The sequence below is a fragment of the Schistocerca piceifrons genome, chromosome 1, assembly GCF_021461385.2.
Source record: "Schistocerca piceifrons isolate TAMUIC-IGC-003096 chromosome 1, iqSchPice1.1, whole genome shotgun sequence".
In the NCBI taxonomy this organism is placed as follows: Eukaryota; Metazoa; Arthropoda; class Insecta; order Orthoptera; family Acrididae; genus Schistocerca; species Schistocerca piceifrons.
The window spans coordinates 830,125,901-830,149,649 of NC_060138.1; the positions used below are offsets into that span (position 1 = coordinate 830,125,901).

The 23,749-nt window shown below is 44.9% G+C and overlaps 1 protein-coding gene across 2 annotated transcripts in view; it reads right to left on the reverse strand.

Annotated features, from left to right (window-relative positions):
- The window catches only part of LOC124714599 (protein outspread), a 758,909-nt gene that overhangs the window by 664,880 nt on the left and 70,280 nt on the right, over positions 1 to 23,749 (reverse strand). The window lies entirely within an intron of this gene.

A 23,749-nucleotide genomic window follows, 5' to 3' on the forward strand; every position in this document is an offset into this window, starting at 1 on the left:
CCATGGTGGTTTCTCGGCAAGAGAATAACTCTACGTAGCCACTACCTTGTGAGACCCTCCCAGTTGGGCCTGAGCGGAATTGGATCGTGTGAAGGTAACTCAACCATCTTCGTTCTGGAATTGGAATATCAAGCAGCTATCTCCCAGGAATGGCACTTCATCGTGGGTACCACCAACTGGGACTGCGGAGAACTACGGACCATGAAGCACCTAAGGGATTGTAAACAGTGTTCTGCATCTTGCACAGAAGAAGGTAATATGCTCGCGACTCCGATCACAACTGAAGATCCAAGATTTTAGTTAACAATTGTGTAACTTGACTATTCTTTCTTTCCTTTGCTTTTCATGGTATTAACCAAGCTCTGCATTTGTTTCTTCCTCGAATAAATGAATCACGCTGAATCATTAGCAGTTATGGTAAAGCTGAGTATCTTTGTGACAATCACCCTATGAGGACATCTGAATTTGTAGCTCGGACATCTGGACACTCGACTTACTAACATACCTTACTGCTCTTTCCATGCACATTAAATTGTGGTAGATAGATCTGCTTCATCACACAATCCCAAAAATTATCAACCAGTCCTATCTTCTGATAAAATTACAGTAAAAACAGAAAGTACTGGAAAGAGATGGCCTCAATTTAACAGCACTTTTCTTGAAGTAAACGATATATTGAGAAAGCAAGATGACGTTGCAGACTGAACACTAGCACCAGATGTCTCATGTTTCTTTAAGACCGACCGCAACTGCTTCCACGTCAGTAGGACTCCTCGATGATACCTTGTGAGGGAGACTGCAGTTCCATACACTGAACAATGTGGAGCACTGACTGAGAAACTGACCTTTTATCCGGCAAGCATCGTGTTAAAATCCCCGCTAGATTCCTTCACAAACAACACACTGGTTTTCTGGCCATCATTCTCAGATACAAGCTTTTTGCATTTTCTTTTTCCCTTTCATATGGCCTACTAAGCTCTTCGTACGAAGCCATATTAAAGATTCGATTACAACCGTATCTGTGGATCAACTGCATCGACGTTGACTGCACGGTGTGATGTTGCCTTATACTGAACGTGAATCTAATCGTCATGTCAGCGCAGGCAGCATGGTTACTTAATTGGAAAAATGAAAACATACACGCACACACAATCTAAATGTACGAAGTGCATAATAATTATAGCGAAAATTGACAAACTGTAACAGAAGCAGAAATATCACAGTAAATGCAAGCCCCCAAATGCTCTGTTTGCCAAGTAGCCTAATGCCAATGCGTGGTAATAAGCCGCCTCCGACTTAATTATGAAATATCGTCCAAATTAGTTCAAATATATTTCACATCTTTTTCTATAAATTCCCCACGTAATTGACTGTAAATTTCACATATGACCCATGTCATCCCAAAACGTAAAGTTGACACTGCTGAAGACCTGGAGTAGTGAATCATACTGTCTTGTCAAGATTCACGAGGTAACATACCATACAGGCGAGCGCAGTACTGCATCCAAATGCAAAGACGACTCTTGGAACATATCTATTAGCAACTAGGTGTGCATAGTAACCTACAACTTGTAACGTGCAGAACTAATACGACGGACGTTAAATAAGTAATGCAAAACATTTTTCTTCTGAAAGCAGGAGTTGGTTATATTCAGGATTTCAATACACCATATTATTCCCCCACTGTTTTGGCTACAAAACCCCATTTTACAATATAATCTCCGTTTAACGCGAGGACCTTACTCCACCTTACTGGGAGGGCCCGTATTCCCGCATGTTACCACTCTACTGGTCGACGTCAGAGCCAACGTTTTGCTGCAACAATGAACTCAACATTTTGCTCCTCGCAGAGTGCATCCTCCACTGGGCCAAACAGAGAGAGGTCTGAGCCGAAGGGTGGACGAGGAAGAACGGTCTTATGAAGTTTTGTGGGCCGCTCTCGTGTGCACAGACTTGGGTGAGGCTTGGCGTTATCATGGAGAATAAGTTCGTTTACATTTTTGTGGCGACTAAAACGCGGAAGTTGTTTCTTCAGAGTTGATCGTTGCACTATGAGGGAGGACATCACACAAAATAACTTGTTCAGTGTCGCAGAAGTGTTCAGAGTCGCAGAAGACCATCGCCATGAATTCACCAGCTGAACGTATGGCTTTGAATTTTTTTCTCCGGAGGAGAGGTGGTGTGGTGCCATTCCATGGATTGCCGTTTTGTTTCCAATTAGAAGTGATGAACCCACGTTTCGTCGCTTTTGACGATATCCGACAAAAAATTGTCAATATCAGCCTCGTAACGTGTTCATTGCTCTTTACGGTCTACTGTCAGGCGGCGAGGAACCCAGCGAATACATACCTCTGAATACCCCAGCTGGTGGACGAATGTCTCAAATAGCTCTGAGCACTATGGGACTTACCATCTAAGGTCATCAGTCCCTTATAACTTAGAACGACTTAAACTAAACTAACCTAAGGACATCACACACATCCATGCCCGAGGCAGGACTCGAACCTGCGACCGTAGCAGGCGCACGGTTCCCGACTGAAGCGCCTAGAACCGCTCGACCACACCGGCCGGCAGTGGACGAAAGTGTCAGCGTTACCTACGGAGGCGTTCAGATGTTCAGTGAGATGTTTTGTTTGTGATGCTTCGATCACCTCGAATCAGAATGTCCGCACGCTCTAACACTGCATGAATCACAGTTGTGTGCGTTCGGCCGGCGCGTGAGAGGTCGGACAGGTATGCGCTACCTTGTTGCGTTGGTGACAGACGCCTCGGCCGACGACTCACCGTGCTTTTGTTCACTGCCATAGACAATCCGCAAGCGCCTATGAATATCGGCGACGACATAATTTTCCATCAAAGGAAACCCAGTGACAGCTCTCTGTTTGTAACGCACCTCCGTTGTAGATCCCATTCTGAATGCTACCTATAGCGGCGCCACCAATCTGAACTTCATCAAACTATAGGGGTCGATGAGGAAATATTCCACTAAGTCTCACAACAAACTACGCAATTTTTAAACCTAAATTGGCCCAAAAAAATTTGTGTTGCATTACTTATTGAACGCCATTCGCTTTTTCTGTTAAGGACGACCATGGGTGAAATTTGAGCCAAATTAGGTGGGGACATAATCGACAAAACTTACATTTCAAACACATTTGTACTGAAGTTAGTGACAGCTCGTGACCAAACATTCGCAGTTATCTATCAAAGGGAACTCTTTCTGTTCACTTGAACGTTTCTGCACGTGATATTTTCACCCGTTTAATTTCCGCTATTAATTTTGATTATACGTATTTATTTACTCCCGTAGCACAAGGAAGAAAAATAGATTTCTCGGGAAATTCGCCACTTTCCCAAATATCTTATTAGCTGCCATCATGAGAGAGAGAGAGAGAGAGAGAGAGAGAGAGAGAGAGAGTCCGGCGTGTATCCGTGTCAAACTGTCTCGAGCATACTGGCTGCAGGGAGAGTTCGCGTTTTTAATTACAGAAGTCCTCGGACCGGTGTACACAGTATAGCGGCTTGTCGTGTGCAGCTGCCATTAGGACGTATGTGATAGCGCGCGATCGCACGGCGGAGAGCGTTTAATGGCGAGCTGCCGTTAATTGGCGCGTAATGAAGATTGTCGTCAGAATAAAGGGGCCGAGAGGGGCTTTTGTCGCGCGGCTACCCGGAGAGGCTCCGGCGGGCAGTAAGCCGCCTCGGGCTCGCGCTGCCTGGCAATTACTCAGCTCTCGACGACGTCCAAAGGCGCGCAGGCAGCCGACGCCATTCGGAAGCCGCTTCCTGACAGGCTGTAGTGGCGATATAACTTATCTGTGGTACACTCTAGACCAATCACGTGCGCTGACGTGGGGCTGGAGCAGTACATGAAAGTTTTCAACAGTTCCTCACTGCTGACTTAGAAACAAAATAGTCCCATTGCGAAATATCATAACAGTTGAGTAAAGTGATAAATTTTTCTGGCAAACAAAATTCTGTTCATCGTTCTCTGTAGGAAACCAAAAGCGAAATCAGCGTGATGTGTGACTTGGGCTTCCCTTCGGGTAGACCGTTCGCCGGGTGCAAGTCTTTCGATTTGACGCCACTTCGACGACTTGAGCGTCGATGGGGATGAAATGATGATGATTAGGACAACACAACACCCAGTCCCTAAGCGGAGAATAAAAAATAGAAGAAGATAGGAAACCACGTACCAAGGAGGATTATGTCCGAATGGGACAGATATCGACAGATGCAATGTACATGTTCAAACAAACAAATGATTGCAAATTTCAGAAAAGCTGGAGGATTTATTCAAGAACAATAACTTCACAAATTGAACAAATCAATAACGTTTTGGTCCACCTCTGGCCCTTATGCAAATAGTTACTCTGTTTGGGATTTATTGCCAGAGTTGTTGGGTGTCCTCCTGAAGGATGTCTTGATAAGTTCTGTCCAGTTAGTGCGTTAGATCGTCCGAATCCCGAACTGGTTGGAGGCCCTGCTCGTAATGCTCCAGGCGTTCTCAACTGGAGAGAGATCCGGCTACGTTGCTGGCCAAGGTGGTGTTTGGGAAGGACGAAGACTAACAGTATAAACTCTCGCCGTGTGCGGACGGGTATTACCTTGCTGAAATGTAAGCCAGTGATGGATTGTCACGGAGGATACAAAATGGGGCGTTGAATATAGTTGACGGATCGCTTTGCTGTAAGGGTGCTGCAGGTGACAACCACTCCTGGTTGTTGGGCCGTATGGTGGGTGATAGTCACGCTGGTATCCCACAGCAGTTCGGGGCCTGCAATCTCACTGACCAGAGTAGAATTGTCTTCACTGATGAATCGCGGTTCGAACTGACACGTGACAATCAGCGAAGGCGTGTCTGAAGACGCCCTGAACAGTGATGGGACACCAACAGTAGTGTCGCCCGCCATACGGCCTGACAATTACGAATGATAGTCTGGGGTGACATTTCTTTTCATATCAGAACCCATCTGGTTGTCATTCGCGGCACCTCTACAGCACAGCGCTATGTCGACGTTATCAACGGCCCGTTTCTTTGCCCTTCATAACAAGCTATCCTGGACTTATATTTCAGCAAGATCATGCCTGGCCGCCCGCCCACAGTAAGAGTTTCTATAGCTTGTCTTCATGCCTGCCAATCCCTTCCTGGACCACCAAGGTCGCCGAATCTTGCCTATTCGAGAACGTTTAGAGCAATGTGGGCAGGGCTCTTCAACCAGCTCGCGACTTTGACGATGTAGCGCGACAGCTGGACAGAATTTGGCACTATATTCCTCACGGATCGACTCTCGCAATCAAGCCAAGCGAGTAACTTTTGTATCCCGCCTGGAAGGCGGCGCGTGGGTCTGCTCCTCTGATCTGCAAAATAGGCCGAGTGAAGAAGCCAGTAGGAGCAGGAGAGGTAAAGCACTTCGGTACTGCGTGTAAAATTAAAGAGGTTTACTATAGGCAAAACCAAGTTAATAAATGGTTACATAACTTTGCGATGATGAGATCGTAGGTGCGAAGCCGTATTCCCGTCGTAAGCAGAACGAAGTCTCAATAGCAAGCCAACACACACTGAAGTTGAAGCGATGTTTCCAGGCCGTCTGATCTTGATGAAGTGGGCAGTAAGCAGAGCGCCGCTCGTCGAGCCCCACAGCGTCGGCTAGAGGGCGCTGCGGTCGGCGTAGTTGGTCCGCTCTCGTAGTGCCAACCTACGAGCGTGCACTTACGCTGTGGCATCTGAACCATCGATACCACAATAACCGCTTGCGTAAGGGTCAGAGGTGGACCAAAACATTATTAACTTGCTCAATTTGCGAAGCTCTTCCTGCTGAACAAATCATTCGATTTTTCTGAAATTGTAATGATTCGTTTGTCTGAACATGTACATCACATCTATTTCCGTCCCATTCGGGTAGTTCCCTCGTGATGCGTCTTTTTTTTTGTCTTAGAATGTAGCAAACCGTCCCGTAGGTGAGGTCGCCTGAGTCACACTGTTCCGCAGACACCTGAGTTATGGGATGAAACTGAGAAATTCTGCCGTGACTTAATAGTTTCAAAACGCGAAGCCACCTACAACAAATAATCCACACTTACGGTTTAACAGCTGTAATAAAACGCTTCTAAGCCGACATGATTTCTGTGGCTCGTCGGTACGACTAGCTGGAATCAGATACAATAATTAAATACCAGAGGGTACATATCAGGAGAACATTAAGGTAAAACGACCAGACAAATCCTGAGGCGGGGGATGAGACTTGTCAGACAGATTCATTGGAAGAGTACTATAAGTAATTCAATCACTGAGGAAGTACTTCAGAAATTATCGCCGGAAAATTCTACAGCCTTGTTCGTCTGTGTGGAATTTGTGTCATGGCACATTAACGAAAGAGCTAGTGATAACTCCTTATTTGGCAGGCGTGGCAGCAACGACATTCTCCGATGGGAATTGTTACGGTTAGATGCAAGTATGCAAACCTAGTGTTTTTCGAGAAGGTGAATATACTACACCGCTTATTAAGCTTGCATCTTAACTCGTGTATGCTTCATAATAGAGTGACTGAAATGACTGTGCATGCATTTACGCAGCCACTCCATGAAAGGGAAATACTTAGTTATCCAATATACGCGATCTAATTTTTCTCTCAGTTTACGCCCTACTTTCGCACAGAAAAGGAACAAATATTCACACTTTACTTCACAGCTGTTAGTTCTCTATAATTCATCTACCCAATGCTTGATGAATTCCACCCAGGAAAGCGTGCCATGACGTGCTAAAATGTGTAGTTATCTCTCGACTGCAAATATGCAGAGACAACAGTAAGTTAGCAAGGTCAGATAACGGCATCCTTTACGAGCGTCGTATCTTCGCGTTGTTTGGACGCTACCGCAGCGTACCGTAATGTTTGAACTGGCTGTGCTCAGAGTAAACGCGCGTCAGAGCGGGGCCAAGATCACTGGAACAGGGCAGACCATTATGCTTCAAGCTTCTCACAGAGTCTGTGGACACAAACTGGAATATGCGCAGGATCTTCCAGATAGTCAATGCAACGCTGATGTAGTGCCACACTTTAATAGCCAGGATCTGACAGGGTCCAAAACCAGGGCCTGTCCTATCAACGTCCGCTGCCTGTATTTTTCAAGGACCAGACAGTGCAGGAAGGATGTACAGAAAACTAGTCAGCTTTAACTTTTTATTTGAAGTAACGTACGCCTAGAGCATTGTTGATTTGGAATTTTAACTCTAGCTGGGAGCACTATTTAATGACAAAATTTCTTAATGCAACACTGGTCGTGAAACGACGTCGAATGAAGGATGATGGTACTTCCTTCGACAACAAGGGAAGCATTGCTTGATATGTGTGGAGTACGAATTGGGCCACAGTACCATTCGACAATCATCCACTCTTATTTAGGAAAACATAATATACCAAGAATAAGTTGGTCAGACGTGAATATTATTATGGAACTTCTCAAATAATAATCAATTATGTTAACCACTGTGCTATCTCTCTCAGTAAAACGGTAAAGATGAAAAGGAGTAAGCGAAATACGGATCTATAAGAATTAAGGTGTTGGTTGCAATAGTTATTCGGAGACGAATGTTTGGCTCAGTATTGAGTAGCGTGGAGAACTGAATCAAACCAGCCTTAGGACCTTAGACCACAACAACAAAATAATGAGGTGGTGAAAGAGATTTAAGAACTATGAGAAGAGAGAAAAGGAAAGAAAAGCAGAGCACTGGATGGCAGTCTAAAGCCATGAAAGTGGAAGGAAGGAAGGAATATTAACGTTTTGAATCCCGTCGGCAATGAGGCCATTAAGAGACTGAGCACAAGCGCAGACTGCGGTAACAGCGCGGAAGAAAATCTGCCGTATCCGTTTCAAACGAATTATCTCGAGATTTGCACCGAGAAATTAAGAGAACCCTCGGATAATTTTAATGTAAATAATCCAACGGGGATCTGAACCGCCTCCATCGAGATCATGACTCCATTGTCATATCACTCTTTTCACTGGATGAACAACTACAGAACATCCTTTGCGTTTCTGTATTTTTGTAGTATTGTTTGAACAGAAGATCGCAATATAGAAGTGCTGTAAATATCTTACACCAATCAGCGACACGAAAGGATTAATGGAACATTACGATTAAAACTTATCACTAGGTCGGAACAAAGAAAATCTTTTTCAACAACGACTGGTGTGGTTAGCAAACTGAAGCGGTATTCGGCAGGCGCAAGGTTCGTACTCCAACATAGCCACCCTCCTTTGCCTCTTTGTTGGAGTTCCTGTAACAACTTATAACAATTACTGGTAAGATTCCCAAATAGACTACGGACGCTTTCTTTACAACTGTTCGATATTATGAATCCATGATTCCTCTCTAATGATCTAAGTTAAATTATCATCTTCCTTCTCCGAACTGGAGTTTGATTTTATATGAATAACATTCTTAGCATCTAAACCATTCGAGAACACCTCACGAATATATCAATGGTCCACTCTGCTAGAGATACTGTGCCCCATAGTCTTCCTCGCATAACTCAGTTGATTTGTTTCGTGACAATCAACACTTTCATAATAGCCACACTCAATCATTTTTGAGGCTCACCATTAAGACAGTCACTCATATTAGAACATTAGAGGGTATGATCGATATCGCAGGCTATGCATTTACTTAGAGATGTGTTAACTGCAAGAAACTGTCACTTCCAAAGGATATCACGCACTCACTCATCTGACGTCGAAACAATCATTACCACAAATTTCTGAAACAACAGACAGAAGGGTAGATAGTGCATGAAGTGTGAATGGACAAAGTCAGTGAATGGAGTGAGTGTATGAACGCCATAAAAATATTAGTTATTCACGGTCAGCTGCACTTTGCTGTAACATTTCTCCCTATTATAGCAATTGTGCTACTGATTTTAAATAAGACAACATTCGTCTACACGTTGAATTCATCTACTACGCTTTTGACACTGGATTCTGTTTCACTTACAAGTTTACTGGGAACTGCCCAAATTTTCACAACGTTAATTGTAGGAAAAAGGTGCATTTGTGACATCGATAGAGCGTCACTGTCTAACAGCCGTTTTGTTACAGCAGCATTCCTAGACAGCAACTTAAGAAGAAACTTTCAAGCCTGCATAATTCATTGGCATTATATACTTATTTCTGATGGTGATACTGATGAACTGCTTTGGTTGTTTCATGGTACTATCACAAAATGCTTTTTGTTGGTGATTTCAATATGGCACTGTAGTTTGTATAAAGGAAGAAGCCAGAAAAAAAGCTACCAAGGGTGAAACAAGAAAGGAGGAACATGGGGGAGGGAGGAAAGGAGGGATGTAGGGGAAGAAAGAAAGGAAGAAACCAAGACAGAATTAAGGTGAGCGAGTTACTCTGGGAGGATGCAAGCAAGGGAGACTGGATGGAAGCAAGGGAGACTGGATGGAAGCAAGGGAGACTGGATGGAAGCAAGGGAGACTGGATGGAAGCAAGGGAGACTGGATGGAAGCAAGGGAGACTGGATGGAAGCAAGGGAGACTGGATGGAAGCAAGGGAGACTGGAAGGAAGCAAGGGAGACTGGAAGGAAGCAAGGGAGACTGGAAGGAAGCAAGGGAGACTGGAAGGAAGCAAGGGAGACTGGAAGGAAGCAAGGGAGACTGGAAGGAAGCAAGGGAGAAATGGATGAAGACCAATGTGCAATCAAGGTGAAGGACGTTACAGAAACAGCGCACACCCACACCATACTCATAGGAGTATAAAGGAAGTTGCATCTGGCTCGCGCCCAACTCCTTCCCCCCCCCCCCCCCCCCCTTACCCTCCGCGACACTGATATAATGGAATTACAAAACAAATAAATCTGTACGACTGGACAGAAATTTGAAATCCACCCCTTCCGAATGCGAGTATATTGACCTTACCACATCACCTCACGTTCTCAGTGGGTGCAAGTGCTTTTTAGCGAGAAGACGCCGGGTGAAAGACAACAACTGGCAGAGAGGGCAGACTAACTGCGCGGCGCGGCGGTTGTCACAGGAGTCCGGGAGGTTTCCCGGAACAACTCTGGCCTAGTGGTCGCCTCTGATGAATGAACGGCGTGGAGAGCTGGCCGGCGCGGCGTGGAGTACCGTTGTCTGGCCGCACCATAAATGGATTTCCCTCATCTTTTAAGGAACTTACCGGCCGCTCAAGCACGCGTTTATAAATATTAATGGCGCCCGGATTTATGTCGCGCCGCGTGCGGTAGCGGCCGCGATAAATTGCGCTCACACCAATTGCAGTCTTTATAATCGGTGAGCAGAAGCATAACGTGCCATTGCTGTTGGGAGAATCATACTCGTCAGCACGCAGCTTGCCCTAAACCGCACCAGGGGCAAACAAGGCCTTGACACAGAGTGAAGCGACTAGGACTGGACGCTGAAACTGTCTTAGCACTGAAGATTTCATCTCTAACAATACCATAGTGCTTAGATGATATGTGGCAGTTGCATTCGAGGCGTTGTTTAGTCAACAAATTTTCGTTTTGTCATCAGTCCTTTAACTGGTTTGATGCGACTCGCCATGACTTCCTCTCCTGTGCTAACTCCATCTCAAGACCAGCACTTACACCTAACCTCCTGAATTATTTGCCAGCTATATTCCTGTCTCGTTCGTCCTCTACAGTTTTTACCCTCTACAGCTCCGTGTAATATTACACAAGTTATTCCTTGATGTCTTAACACATGCCCTGTCACCCAGTCCCTTCTTCTTGACAGTGTTTTCCCTACGTTTCTTCGCCGTTCTGCGGAGAACCACCTCTTTTCTTGTCAGTACACTTAATTTTCAACTTTCTTCTAAGGCAGCACACCTCAAACACTTCGATTCTCTTCCTTCATAGTTTTTCCACAATCCATGTTTCGCTACCATGCAGTTCTGTGCTTCAAACGTACATTCTCAGAAATTCCTTCCGCAAATTACGGCCGATCTTTGATTCTACTAGATTTCTTTTGGCCAAGAATGTCGTCGTTGCCGGTGCTAGCCTGCTTCTTATGTCCTTTTTGCTTCGTCTGTCGTGTATTTTGCTTCCAAGGCAGCAGAATCCCTTCACTTCGTCTACTTTGGCGTCACCAATTTTGACGTTGCGTTCATCACTGAACTCATTTCTGCTGCTCTCATTACTTTCGTCTTCCTTCGCTGTACTCAGTCCATAGTGTGGGCTCTTTCCCCTCTAGTTTACTCACTTTATTCTCAGAATTTTGGGTTTCTTGCACAATTTTACATTGTTGAATACTTTTTCCAGATTGAAAAATCTTATGAAAGTGTCTTGATTTTTCTTAAGCCCTGTTTAATAATGGTAATCCAATCGCAACTTCCTAACAGCCTCTCTGTTAGCTTTACCTTCACGAAAGCCAAACTGATCGTCATATAACGGTCCATAACTTTTTTCTCCGTTCATTTGTATATTATTCTTATTGGCAACTTGGATGTAAGAGATATTAACTTGATTGGTTGATAGTTCTCACTCTTATCTCCTCCTACCATGTTGGGGATTGCGTGGAAATTACGAAAACCTAAATCTGGATGGGACGTATGTTTAAAAGTTTTTTCTAGATGACCGTTGAGTTTCCACGATCACGACGTCATATTTACTTGAACAAAAACTTTCCGCTCCATATTGTCAGAGGCAAAAGCGAACGCCAGCAGCAGAATGCGAGACGAGAGAGAAAAGCGGTTGGCACTAAAAATAAAGGTACTGCATCGTAAGGAGCATACGTGAATGTTAACATACGATCTTACAATGATGTGTAGAAACAATTTTAAGTTATACCGAGCACTTGCTACACGCAGTTAAATTTTCAAATGCTATCTCAAATGAGAAAAACAAAAGTGCTGTATCGAAATCATTAATACCATACATTAAGGTTTAATCTACGTCGCACTTACGTCGGGTGAACAATGTATCTCACGCCTTATGGTAATTAACTTTTTACGATAGTGCTACCTTCCCGCAAAGCTCTAATGCCGTCTTTTGGCGGCATAACAACTCAAACTGTTTCTGCTACTTTTAAACTTTTGATAGGTCGCCTGTGCATCAACTCTAAAGAAACGAAAGCTTATCTCTATAATGGGAGAACGATTACTTTCTGTCGTGCAGAACCTGCACTCCAGTGTTAAGTGAGAGGCGTAACCTGCATCCTATCGCAGTCGCCAGTTTATTTTCTAGTAAGTGTGTTGGCAGCTGAACTTGATGGGACATAGGTTAAGTAAAAATATGAGAGGCACAGATAAAGATAATTATTTTGTTCGAAGAGATTTCGGGATTGCAGCCTGTCGTCGTAAACTTCACGACATTTCGATTCGACGCCTGCCACAATTATTACTTTTTTTTTAAAGAAAGACAAGCTTATGTTGAATGCTGAAAGTCCAGACGCATAGACTGCGTAAATTACGATTGTAATGCCAGTTGTTTTCCACCCTTCAAACGGACTGTAGTCTATATCCTGCAGATTCTTTAAATTATGTACGTGAGAATTTGACAAACAAGATAAAATGAGTAATATTACATTACTGTAAAGTCTTTTCGTATTCCCACTCGATAACTAAACTCATTTCTGTGAAAACATCAATGCATATATTAGTGACACAGTCGACCTGAATAAGAACTCTTAATTCGAATGTAAATTAACTTCTTAACATTTACCAAATTATCTCAAGACAGAACAGAATACAGCGGCAGTATGCCTCTGTTATACACATGCACATCAGCGTCAGTCAGTACCAGTCCAAGAAAAGACAATAGTGAGAATCAATAACTACGGGTAATCGATACTTCTTTTATATTTGACATTAATGCCGCGAGAAAGCACACAGTTGACAGCGATTATTAAACTCGCGCGCTTTATTCGTTGTCCAGAATCGCTCATATCAGCGATTCCTACTAAGTTCCCGATTTTGCTGTTCACGTGATACTACACGTCTTACGAGCAAGAAAAAGAAATCCTTGTGTTGTATGCCCCTGGCATTTAATCAACCATTATCAATCGCATGTAGTGGAAAGGTCATTACAACTTCCATTTATATACATGTGTAAAACATTCATCGTTGGAATGCACTCGTGCTTTACTGGAAGCAGTGCTACTGGGGATGAAACCGCCATGGCAGTTACACACACACACACACACACACACACACACACACACACACACACACACACTACTTCTTGTAAACACTTGACTATAGGTACCAAGAAGGAAACATACTAGTGGTATGGATTTACAAGGTATTCATAGTAAACAAAATGATAGAAAAATATCCCGCCATTAACTTGCCTGACACCTTCTGATAGCCCGTGTAAGTCTAGATAGGAATACTGAACTCTGTGCGTCTGTCAATGGTGAAACTTAACACGAGGTATCAATACGCATTGCTACGCCAAACGGGTGTCATATAACCAAAGTACAAAGTTTGAACGAAGAGAGATATCGCCGTTAGTATGTGTGGCTTGTCATACTCACGAATTGCATCCTCTGTGAGATCTAAGTCTACTATGGTGATGCATGTAAGACGTGAGGTAGAGAACCGAACCGTTTGAATTCCCAGTAGTACGACACGCTATGTACCATTCTCCACGTGGCGGTGACTGTAGAACTTAATTTCTAGGACCAGCAAAACCTTGAACATTTTTACTCTAATTCTACTTCCTGGTAAAGCAATTTGTTGCAGCCTGCTATCCCAAGGACTGCATGTGCATATTCATTTGTACATAACATCCAAGATGGCAAACCAAAGACTAATTTCTCTGTGTTGTTGACACCAAGGAATAGCCCTGTCCTTTGAGTTTAGTTTGATCTGGTTACATGTAAGAGTTGCTTGAACGTGAGACGCCATATGGGTCCACGCAATCTTATGAGGTAGCATCTAAGTTCTGTGATAAACTGGAGGGATTACTCTTAAACGTTAAAATCAGATTTGAAGATGATTAGTATGGGATAGAAACCTGTCAATTTAAAAATGGAAGCAGACTGGAATTATAATAATAATAATATCTGTTTAACAACACATTGTGTATTTTCTCCGAGGACAGCACGTCAATTTGCGCTTTCAGAAGTCGTTGGAGGGTTTAGAACACTGCAATTTAGTCGAGAATAAACGAGCTCCAATCGATATTTCGCAAGCAAGATATAGGTTCTTCATTGTTGTCCTAAATGGCTTTACGTAGCAAATAGTCCCGTCAACAGAGCAACTCGATTTCATACACAATAGACTTTGAACGCGGAATGGTAATTGTAGATAGATGCGTGGGACACTCCATTTCGGAAATCGGTAGGGAATTCAATATCCGGAGATCCACGATGTCAAGAGTGTGCCGAGAACACCAAATTTCAGGCATTACTTCCCACCACGACCCACGCAGTGACAAACGGCGTTCACTTAATGACTGACAGTATCGGCGTTTGTGTAGAGTTGTTAGTGCTATAGACAAGCAACGCTGCGTGAAGTAACTGCAGAAATCAATGTGGAACATACGACGAAGGTATCCGTTAAAACAAAAATCTGGATTTAATGGCCTATGGCAGCAAACGACCACCGCGAGTGCCTCTGCTAATAGCACATCGCCTTTAGCGCCTGTCCGTGGCTCGTGACCGTATCAATTGGGTCCTAGACGACTGGAAAACTGTGGCCTGGCCAGGTGAGTCTCTACTTCAGTTGGTAAGAGCTGATGGTAGGATTCGAGTGTGGCGCAGAACCTACGAAGCTATGGACCCAAGTTGTCAACAAGGCACTGTGTAAGTTGGTGGTGGCTCCATCGTGCTATGGGCTGTGTTTAAGGAATGAAATGGGTCCTCTTGTCCAACTGAAACCATCCCATCATTGACCAGATATTGTTGTTCGACTACTTCGAGACCATTTCGCGACTGGTTTGAATAACGTTCTGCACAGTTCTAGTGAATGATTTGGCCACAAAGATCGCCCCCCACATGAATCCCGTCGGACATTTATGGGACATAATCGCGAAGTGAGGTAGTGCACAAAATCCAGCGCCCGGAAACATTCCGCAATTATGAACGGTTACAGAGGCAGCATGGCGCAATATTTCAATGGGGGACTTGGAAAGATTTGTTGCGTCCATGCCACGACGAGTCACTGCACTACGTCGGGCAGAACGAGGCCCGACATGATATTAGGACGTATCCCACGACTCTTGCAGGCTCCGTGTGTACGTGTTGTTTACAGGAACCGAGAGTAAGTGTTATCTCTAATGATCTTCACTCAGTATTTCCCAGATTACTCTCATCACCTATGCAAGACGCAAATCACGGTTTCGTGAGAATAACGTAGTACTGTGTCCTTTTATCTTGGGCACTTCTTCAGGCGTATCTTATCCCCGGAGTATCTCCGATAACACTTCGGCCTGTCGGTCACATCAAAAAGACAGCTTCGGCTCTCTAAGATAGCGACGTTTTCCAACGGTACCCGTCAGCGTTTTCCCCCAGCACACAGCCGTTACGCAATGGCGTCGCGACGCCCCCGCCCGCATGCTTGCCAGCAGGCGTCACGGCGCCGGCGCCGACGCTGTTCGGTGTGCGTACAGCGCCGGAAATAGCGGAATTTCCCTGTGAGTAACGCCGTGCGTGACCCAACTGCTGAGAGCTCGCGGGAAACGTGCGAAGCCGCGGAATGAGACCATTACGCCGGCACCCGAGTCTTCTCACACGGATCATCTCGACTCGGCTCTGCTGAACACGCGAGCACACTATTACAATACTGAGCGGGGCGCAGCGTGATTATTATCGAGCATGTATGCTACTAGAACAGACATGAAAGGAATTAAGGTCTGTTTAACGTCCAGTCGGCGACGAAACTGATTATCGTTAAGTGCAGTAACTTATATATGATTTCGACGATGCTGAGCACCACAGCTGTATAGACACTAATATTAATGATCGATAGAAACCACCTCAGCTGTATTATTACACATTTATTGCGTTACGGGCGGTTTCGTTCGTAGATTATCTTTAGGTGGTCTGCAGTTAAACAAAACAAGGAAGTATTTATTTAGTTTGAACAGATTAGGGCCTTCAGTTCCTCTCTTACATCGGACCAGGCTTTCACACACATATTACTTTTATTTTCACATCTTAGTTACTTAATAAATAACAATAATACGACAAATAGTAATAAAGTGATTTGAGTGCGTGTACAGACAATGTTAAGTAGTACTGAGAAAGACCTAATAGTTTCATACTATCAGTACTTCTGCTGCTGCTTCCTCCAATAACAAAAACGCTAATAATGATAGTGGTAGATACAAAAGAATTTATCGGCCTGCAGAGTAGGTATTTTCTGGTGTAGTGAGTTCTGGGGAAAGGAAATTTAAGGAGACCGCACCAGCTAAGACCATTACGAAAATGTGGTTCGACAGGAGGACGTAAAAAGGTAGCTAGTGTGTATAGCGACAACGGTTGCCATTATTGTTGTTTCATTAGATATGCCATTATCTGTCTTCTCAAAGTGGTGATGTTATTCAGCTCCATAATACAATGAGGGAAGGTATTCCTGAGTCGGTTTCCTGATGCTGAAAAGGACTTCGAGAACGCGGCTGAACTATGAAGCCGCGCGGGATTAGCAGTGGGGTCTTAGGGCTGTGGTCGAGCGGTTCTAGGCGCTTCAGTCTGGAACCGCGTCACCACTACGGTCGCAGGTTCGAATCCTGCCTCGGGCATGGATGTGTGTGATGTCCTTAGATAGTTAGGTTTAAGTAGTTTTAAGTTCTAGGGAACTGATGACCTCAGATGTTAAGTCCCATAGTGCTCAGACACATTTGAAACTTTTTTTGTCTGCATGCAGCCAGGATAGCTGTGCATATCATGGCGAAATATGATCGAAGAGTCGAACGTCACGTATATATCGAATACAGGCATTTAAAATCAGTTCTAGGCGCCATGAAGTATCTTGACAAAGGCCTTCCAGGATAACACCGCTAAATTCATATAAGTGAGGAGGTTTAAGTGTTTGTACGAGCTTCTTTTCCAGATGAAGAGGGCAGAGCTTTTCATATTTTCGTACGGCATGGAGAGATGATGTTGCCTTCTTGCATATTACACTTACATGCTCAGTCCAGTTTAGATGTTCACCTATTTCATTCCAAGAGTGAGGGCAAGTAGGTGACAGTCGTTCCATTTGGGATTAAAGATGGTAGGAATTCCAATTATTTCTTGCTAATGAGGCTAGAACGACCAACCACTTCCGCCTGGGTGTTGGATGGGTCGAGTTTTAACGGTATTTCTGTACACATTCTGATAGTTCACACGAGTCATTAATTAGACTAAAACTACAGCAAATGGTTCAAATGGTTCTGAACACTATGGGACTTAAAATCTGAGGTCATCAGTCCCCTAGAACGTAGAACTACTCAAATCCAACTAACCTAAAGACATCACACACATCCATGCCCGAGGTAAGATTCTAACCTGCGACAGTAGCGGTCGCGCGGTTCCAGACTGATGCGCCTAGAACCGCTCGGCCACAACGGCCGGCAAAGCTATTTGCATCTTAGCGAATGAAATGGCCAGCTCGCATTTATTCTTCTTTTTTTGTAAACAACCGTAGCAACTGTAACACAGTTCGACTAATTTTATTAATCACGTATGACTAAAACCACCAGTTTGGTTGATTAGCTCTTTTACATGTACAATGGCAGTAAGTCTCCTGCAACTACCTCATTTTTGAATTACGGTCTTCATGAGAGATCGTAATTACCGTTTCCAATATATTTCACATAATTATTTAACAACCGTATTTTATAATTATTGACTTACTGTCATACATGTCGAATGACGATGCAGTTCTGTGTTAGCGCTGTCATTTGCTCTCTTCTCATCGTGCATAATCGTCTGGTTAGCCTTTGTCATTATCGTCTGGTTAGCCTCTGTGTTTTGCACAAGTTTTGGATAATTGTGTAGCGTCTTTTTATTCTTTACTTGTCAGTTCTGTACATAAGGCTTTGTCCTTGCTTGTGGGCATTATGATCCACAGTCTATTATCGCACTGGACAGAGGCTAACTCTCTGGCGGAGCGGTCCTCACTAGTCAGTCTAATGTAGGCCCGTGCCGAATCTATGCGCCGTAGCTCCGCCAGGCGGTGCGCACGTTTGTCATCATTGCTTGCGGATTTGCTCTTTAACCTTACATACGACAACCAGACGATTTACATCGGATTTGGCACAACTCAGTGAGGTTTTATTTCGAGACTTTTGACAGTGGGGGCTGCTTATTTTATTCACTAAGATGCCGTATATTTAGCCTCATTTCTTATTTTATTTGACTGTAGGCAATGTGAAGATGTTCTAAGAACGAAACGGGCCGTAACACAATGTACAATAACAGAGCTGAAGTGAGTTTTCACTGATCATTAATATTAGTCCATGTGATTGCTGGAAGCAGAAGCAGACGCTATGAACTTGGGTGGTGAACACTTGCCTCCACGTTAACAGTCGTTAATGCTGCAGCACTTCTCGCTTAAGCAGCCGGCTCACATCATCGTACGTTCACCGTCATTGGGAGGAGAAGCGGTGGCGTAAAATTCTGATTCTAGTGTGCGTCAGCTTCCTTGATTATACTCCAGAATTCTACGCAGTTTCTCGCAAAATGGCGACAAGTGACACTGTTGAAGGTGGTCCGTTTGTCAGTTGGAGACGTTAAACCCAACGGCTCCGCTCTTGTTGGCAGAGAGGACTGGCGTATGGCCAGCATAGTGTTCTACCCATCATAAAATAGCTGTTAATTTCAAAATCACTCATCACAGTCAGTTACTTCATGCTACTTGCGTGACAGAACTGGATTTCGCCCATCTTTTCTTCCAATGGAATACTCTCTATCACAGATTCAGTGAATTCATCTATAGTCCCTGCATTACGTAAACTGAATATATTTAAGTCGAACGTTGGCTTCAACACTAAAATGGTTTACTAGACATGATCATATATCGTTGCTTTCCTTCGGCCTATCTAAACAGATGTACCCACCCGGTTTTAAGGGAGCGTGCTGTTTAACGTGGACTGCCAAGTAGGATGGAACTCGACATTTTTCACATAAACAAATAATTCTTTCAACTGACTGGGTGACTTCTGGATCCGCAGTTTGGCTATTTACTACTGAGAAGCGCCACTTACTGTTGACGAAAACTAGTAAATTCCTTACAGAGTGAGCTTGGTAGGCTCTTCGGAAGTCGCCTGTTTCTATCGGGGGTAACATTCTAATGGATGTAGTTGCTACCATTTCTATCAAACGCTTTACGATGTTGTTATTACTTGGTTCTTACCGTGTGGATGATTGTGGCAACTTGTTCTGCACTGTTTGTGTTCCACTGTACTATCAAAAATATGGATTCATATTCGGGAAATTTCCTTCCACAGTCCAGACTTTTATTCCATCTCTGTCGGCCAGTGTGGCCGAGCGGATCGAGGCGTTTCAGTCTGGAACCGCGCGACCGGTACAGTAGCAGGTTCGAATCCTGCCTCGGGCATGGATGTATGTGATGTCCTTAGTTAGGTTTAAGTAGTTCTAAGTTCTAGGGGACTGATGACCTCAGATGTTAAGTCCCATAGTGCTCAGAGCCATGTGAACCATTTTTTCCATCTCTAACGACATCGTTGTTGACAGGACGTTGACCCATAACCTTCCTTCCTCCCGTAACACACCTCGTTGAGTTTGCAAGGTACTGAAGGAAGATGGCACACAGACTTGGGGGCATAGGCGCATTCTATCCACTTTTTGCCAACCCAAACAGTAAGGATGGAAATATCTTTCTGCACCAAGATTCGAACAGGCTACTCCGTCTCGTGGGCAACTGGATAAAAGGTCATTGACACAGCTACCTAATGTATGAACACATGATTTGAAAGATACAATTTACAGATGTTCCAAGGAAGAGAAGTTAGTACTACTATCAGCTACTTGTGACGAAAATTTGTGCCGGACCGCGACCCGCACCCGTATTTTCGACCTAAGCGGTTGCCTTACAACTTAGGCTATCCGAGGAAGCCCCCGGTGTCCGGCCAAACCTCCATACGTCACACTGGTACGATCCGAATGCTCGCGTATTTTTATGACTAAGCGTAAGAGAACTATTGTTATTTTTTGTATCGTCATTTTAGCCTCGCGAGGGATGATTATCTAGTATTAATGACGACAGTATCTGTGCTAGTGCAGTAACTACGTTTGTTACAATACACTGTTCTTCAGACATTCATTTTTGAAGGACATTGTAATGTAATAAATGCAGTTACTGTATCAACACAGACACTATCGTCGCCAGCCGCGTACATTTTTCTTTTTGAAAAACTTCATTTAACGGTTTTTCGAGCTTATTCGGCGTCTCCTACTGAGGAACCCAGTCAAGATTTGGTGATTCTCTCACGACTGTTTTCCAGCCTCCCTCGTTGATAACGCTGTCTTGGCGCCACGTGCTTTAGGTGCCTTGGATGCTTCGACTGGAAGTTTGTCAAGAAAGTGCGGAAAGAACTCTCTTCTGTCTCTAGCCCGTTCCACGAATTACTGTAGTGGTTTAGGTTATTAATAACCGCATAGCACAGGCATATAATAAAAGTCACGTGAACCAAGACCATGTAACAACAGCTCTGGAGTAGCACCACTTCCTTGTTTTCCATTAACGCTTAGTCCTCTGTACCTCGGGCGCCAGCGGCGCAGACTCAATGCACGTTCTACTTAGCGCGTGAAGGGTGTCTTTTAAGGCAGTATGAGGTGGGTATACACTGGGTGATAAAAGTCATGGAATAGCTCCTAACATCCTGTTTCTTTAGCCCGGCGTAGGGCAGTATCTCGACGTGGCAAGCACTTGGTTCAAATGGCTCGGAACACTATGGTACTTAACATCTATAGTCATCAGTCCCCTAGAACTTAGAACCACTTAAACCTAACTAACCTAAGGACATAACACAACACCCGGTCATCACGAGGCAGAGAAAATCCCTGACCCCGTCGGGAATCGAACCCGGGAACCCGTGCGCGGGAAGCGAGAACGCTACCGCACGACCACGAGCTGCGGACTGGCAAGGACTCAACAAGTCGTTGGAAGTCCGCGGCAGAATTGTTGAGCCATGGTGCCTCTACAGCCGTCCACAATTGCGGAAGTTTTGACGGTGCAGAATTTTGTGCACGCACTGACCTTTCGATTATGTCCCATACATTTTCGATGAGATCCATGTCGGGCGATCTGGGTGGCTAAATAATTCACTCGAATTGCTCAGAATGTTTTCCAACCAGTCGTGAACAATTGTGTCCCGGTAACATGACATCGTTGTTACCGATCAAGGTGGCACAGTGGTTAGCACACTGGACTCGCGTTGGGGAGGACAACGGTTCAATCCCGCGTTCGGTCATCCTGATTTACGTTTTCCGTGATTTCCCTAAATCGCTTTAGGCAAATGCCGGGATGGTTCCTTTGAAAGGACACGATCGACTACCAAATCAACCCTACCCAACATCGTTGTTTGGGAACAAAGTCCGGGCATAGCTGCAAATGGTCTCCAAGTAACCGAACATAACCATTTCAAGTCAATGATCAGTTCATCCAGTTCATTCCAGGTAAACACAGCCCACACCATTATGGAGCCACCACCAGCTTGCATAGTACCTTGTGGAAAACTTGGGTTCATGGCTTCGTGGGATCTGCGTTACACCTAAGCCACACCATCAGCTCTTACGATCTGAAATGGAAATCGTCTGATTAGACCACCTCTTTCCAGTCGTCCGGGATCCAACCGGTATGGTGATGAGCCCGGGAGAGGTACTACAGGCGATGTCGTGCTGTTAGCGAAGGCACTCGCGTAGGTCGTCTGCTGCCACAGCCCATTAACGCTGCATTTCGCCGCACTGTCCTAACGGATATGTTCGTCTTTCGTCCCACATTGATTTCTGTGGTTACTTCACGAAGTGCTGTTTGTCTGTTTTCACTGACAACTCCACGCAAACGCCGCTGCTCTCGGTCGTTAAGTGAAGGCCGTCGGCTACTACGTTGTCTACGGTGAGGGGTAATGCCAGAAATGTGGTACTGACACTATGGATCCTTGAATACTGATTTCCGAAATGGAATATCCCATGCGTCCAGCTCCAAATACCATTTCGCGTTCAAAGTCTTAATTCCCATCGTGCGGCCATAGTCTCGTCGGAAGCCTTTTCACATGAATCACCTGAGTACAAATGACAGCTTCGCCGATGCACTGTGGTTTGTACCTTGCGTACGCGATACTACTGCCATCTGTGTATGTGCCTAACGCTGTCCCATGACTGTTGTCACCTCAGTGTAAAGACAAAGGAAAGGGGTAAGACGAGGCAGATCGACTGGAAGCAGCCAGCTCCGCGAGTCGGCAATTGCAACGGCTAACGGCTGCCCAGCGGCAGGACCGGTCATGCAGGCGATGACGCGATGCGTGGGCGGCAAGTGCCCGCCGCCGCCGACGCCTCCGGGCGCATCAGCTCGCGAGCACCAGTAGAGGGGGCCCGCATCGCTGCAGACTCAGCACTGGCTGTACACTGTGCGAGGAAAACGCCGGCAGCCACGTCTTAGAAATCAGTATTAAGACGACAGTGCTGACTATTATAGTGGGACGCCTGGCCTGCACATTAGACGGGTAGTAATAGAGCCAGAAAGCAGCTACAGGTAGGTTACGAACATTCGTGCAAAAGAACAAACGTTAAGTATGGCGGGGGTCACCTGCCGCTGTGCAAGATTAAGTCGCTGCGGTGACGTAATTACACGACTCCCACAACCAAATCCACCTTGCACACTCCAGCTCTCTTGTCAACATCGCCTCGGAAAGGCAATAGCAGCAGCGCGTGGGAAACTCTGAGCGCCAGAACGGCGCCGTTGCTAATCTCTGTCCCTGATATACCGGCGATTCTAGTGCTCGGGGTCACGTTTTCTGAACTTCCAAATTTTTTTGCTCTGTTATGGCGGAAGCGGGACTTCTAGAATGAGTCAGCTTTGGGCATTCAGTGTATGCAATGCGGTTCAATTTGTTCCGTTGTCAACCCCTCTCCTCTCCTCCGCCAACCTGCTGCAATCACGACTCCTTCTGACCCTCTCCCCTTGTCGCACTTCTTCCACGGCTTTCACCAATAGACCAATCACCAGATAAGCATTTCTCTAAACCCTGCAAACTTTGGAGACAAACATCTGTACAGAGTTACACTATGATAGCAGTATAGATATCTGTATTTAATGGTTGGCGAGAAGGAAATGAAAGCTGTATGTAGCTCCGCTATCATGTTTTCATTCGGTTAAGTTCAAAAAATGGTTCAAATGGCTCTGAGCACTACGGGACTTAACTGCTGAGTTAATCAGTCCCCTAGAACTTAGAACTACTTAAACCTAACTAACCAAAGGACATCACACACACCCATGCCCGAGGCAGGATTCGAACCTGCGACCGTAGCGGTCGCGCGGTTCTAGACTGTAGCGCCTAGAACCGCTCGGCCACCCCGGCCGGCCGAACAAGTTGACCTGCGTGTGCTGTCATGCACTGACATAAGACTAACACATGGTGCTATTTTGTTTTAAACGTAGTTATGTAGCTTCTTTGATCTCGGATGGCACAGTATTGTCAAAATTGTCACTACTTTCCTCAAGGAAAACCTGAGACGGCGAGCATATACCATTATCTAATGGAAATTCAAACACTGTTTCCTACGAAAAATTCATCGAAAGTTGCCTGAACTATGACAGGGTTTGAAACTTCCTCAGAATGCG